This window comes from Rhagoletis pomonella, unplaced genomic scaffold (assembly GCF_013731165.1).
Source record: "Rhagoletis pomonella isolate Grant_MI unplaced genomic scaffold, Rhpom_1.0 Rhpom_scaffold_00007, whole genome shotgun sequence".
Classification (NCBI taxonomy): domain Eukaryota; kingdom Metazoa; phylum Arthropoda; class Insecta; order Diptera; family Tephritidae; genus Rhagoletis; species Rhagoletis pomonella.
In genome coordinates, this window is record NW_023458561.1 from 65,274,314 (window position 1) to 65,277,808 (window position 3,495).

Consider the following 3,495-nt stretch of genomic DNA (forward strand, 5'->3'; position numbering starts at 1 on the left):
ACTGACGTTTTGACCCACTTTGTGGAACTAGAATTTGACAAAATTTTTACCACATATAAAATCGACGATGGAGAATCCAAAAATTCAATATAAAAATAATAGCCTATGAGCACATAGGCTATTGTTATACTAAGGGGACGAATAGTGTAAGGTTGCCACTTATTTTCGAGTCTACACAATTTATCTAAAACATCGCAATATGGTTATCAAATGAAAGATATTGTTGAGAACTTTGGTCAGAATATATTTTCCATCAGGGTTGCCACGCTTCCTTGTAATACAAATTTTTATTTTGGTAATCTCAATCAACATTTTTTATATATACATACATACATATGTATATGTTATGTATACACATACACTCAAGATATATACCATTCATTCCAGCGTATTTCAGAATAGGGTTGAGTACTAAATTTTAGAGTAATAGGCAGCATACACGGTGCGTCTGACTGGCTAGTCATTTGTGTACGTATTGACTCGCCTTCGACTACATACAGTTGAATAATTCAGAGTCATCACGGGAGTCATGTTGGTGTAACTAACACATATCTATTCTCACAAACACATCCACACCGACTCACGAGACAGACGCACTGTGTGTGCCGCCTATAAGGAATTTACTTAATAGATATGGAAATCCTATTTTTTTCCAAAATATTTTTTTAAAGCTATCCAAATCTTGAAAACTTTAAAAAGTATATACACTCCGGTTTCGTGCACGATCATTCGGAGTACAGATTTGCCGAAGTCAATATCAGTATGAGCTGTTATAAGCATCGTTCACTTGTGGTGGCTGTATTTGCAAGACAGCACGCTTTGCGGTGGTGTTCGTTCATCCTCCGTTTTTAACGTGAGTAGGCTTAAAGTCACAAAAACAGCACCCTTTGCCAATCCTTGATACATACACACAAAGCTTATTTTCTATTTACATGTGTATTTATAACCGCGTGTACAGAGGAAAAGCTCATTCTGCCCATTACTGCATTACATACATATTTACTATTGACTTGTCAATAAAAGAACGCATTGGTTCAACAAAATTTATGCAATTGGTTCTACAAAATTTACGCAATTTATGTCATACCAATAAGAATAAAATCAGTTTTATTTACTACATAAATTACATCACTCATTGGAAAATTCTTGTTTATCCTATTTCATGACAATCCAATATAATACAATTTAAAAAAAATTTATGTGGTATAAAAAAAATTAAATATTTAGATCTGTTTCCGCCCGGGATCGAACCGGGGGCCTTCCGCATGTTAGGCGGATGTGATAACCACTACACCACGGAAACAGCTGGATGCCGGCAGTCAAAGTCGCCATCTAACTATTTGCCAACAACAAAGGTGTACACACGTACATATGTAAGTATGTATGTGTACGGCATTGACCAAACAACATAAAGATTTTTAAACAGCTGCCAAAAGCTACTTCGGCGTTTCTATACGAACTTAAGTTGTTTTCTTTGCCTACAATAATAAATTATTAACAATAAATATAAGTTTATTATTGAATCGTGGGTGGCATCTTTAGTACATATAACTGCAATACATATTTACTATTCACTATATTACCAAATTAACGTCATTTATAGAAAGAAGAAAGAAACAAATCTTTTATTTGTACATAAATTACATCGTTCAATGTTGAATCTTTTATTTTCCTAGGTATTTCATAAAAATCCAATAGAATCAAAACACAAAAAAAATTCATTACAAAAAAAATCAAAAATTCGAATCGCAGTCGCTTTCTATGCATTCGATGTTTTTAGATGATGTTTTTTCTGATTTATCCTGTTACGACTACGTGCGATAAATTTTTTCATTGCAGTTTCGAAAGATTTCTTATCAATAAAATTAAAAACATCTAAATGGAAAAAGAATTCGAATTTAAGTACACATAAATCAATAAAAATAAATTAAAATTTATCTACCGAAAAGCATATCCGAAATTTGTCTGTATCATTTTAAAGGCAATCTTCCATGTAGACCATCCCAATTAAAAAAGCATAGGAAGTCATCGGTGTATATTTTACGTATCGCATAGTCAAAGCCGTTGAGATTTTTTAGTTTCACTAAGTATAGTTTCTAAATATAAGAAAAAAATTAAGATATGCATATTTGTATGTGAAATAGAATATATCGTTATCTTAATATAGAAAGGCCCTAACTCATTTTCTTAAGAAATTCAGATGTGCACAAACGTCAGCAGATTACTTACTAGGGACCTATTCAAATTTTAAGACAACTACTACGCCAATAAATTAATTTCAGTGTTTATAAAAAACCAGTGTATGGTAAATTCGCAACTGCAGAACTTAAGTTTCCAAAAATTGTAAAACCATGTAAAGAAGCAAAAATATTAAACAGAGCCTTTCTATATTAAGGTAAAGTTATGTATGTATGAAAATTTTTCATTCACCAACCATTGACTGCAGACATTCTTTGTTAGGCTTTCTGCTCATTGGTCGTCCAATCATAGTTGAGTCATAGTTATCGTCATGAAGCAACGATTACATGACGATTACACTTCTGCACACTTGGTCGTGATATTTCAATTCATTTGGCGTCTAAAAATTCACTTGGAGCAGGTATTTTCTGTTTTTTTTGGTTGATATTTTCGCGAAATATTTACAAAATCCTGCAATTTTTTAAATATAGACTGTGCTGCAACATTTCTAGACGTAATTTTCCAGTAATATCTCTTCTTTTCTTTTCCTGGAATGTGTTTTGTGTATGCACACAGAGACTTAATACAATTTCGTCATATTTTATAGTTAAAACGCTCATATTTATTAAATTTTAATGCAATTATCCACTTTTTAATAATTTCCACAGATTTTATGCAAAAAAATACTAATTTTTATACAATTTTAATGCAAATATTAACTTTTTCACTAATTTTCCCCCATAAAATGTAAACAAACAATGCGTGCACAACGATTAGCAAACGACAGTGCCGTACTTATCCGTTTCTGCATCTTCTACGATTTGCCGATAACTAGCCGATAACGACAAGTGTGCAGATCTCCTTTGAAATGCATGTGCTCGGCTCAAAATTTCAGGGCGAGACGATAACGCAACTATGATTGGACGACAAGTGTGCAGATAGCCTTAGACAGCTTTTCTTCAAATTCATCTGCCGATTTAATCGTTGTTAATGGCAACATAGTAACAACTTCAGCCAGTGGGTCTGATTTGGTGACCTTTAGAGGTACCTTTCTATTGTTTGGCGTTTTGTCTTGAAGCATTACTTCAGATTGTGTGCTAGACTGAAAATAGAAGTATTAAGTACATGATACAAAAAAGAAGGTAGTTCCATTTAATGACATTCGTTGTTGTTGCTAACCATTTGACTTTTAATAAAATTATGACATTTCATAAAATTCATGCTACCTGATCACCAGAGATAATATTTTTTTTTTTTGTAAAAGTAAACAAAAATTTATGAAAATGAGTGAAGTTTAGTGAAGTTATTGAACATATA

The 3,495-nt window shown here is 32.4% G+C and overlaps 1 non-coding gene across 1 annotated transcript; it reads right to left on the reverse strand.

Annotated features, from left to right (window-relative positions):
- Positions 1-1,230: 1,230 nt before the first annotated feature.
- On the reverse strand, positions 1,231-1,303 carry Trnav-aac. Its single transcript has one exon. It is a non-coding gene; the product is annotated as a tRNA-Val (tRNA).
- Positions 1,304-3,495: the final 2,192 nt, after the last annotated feature.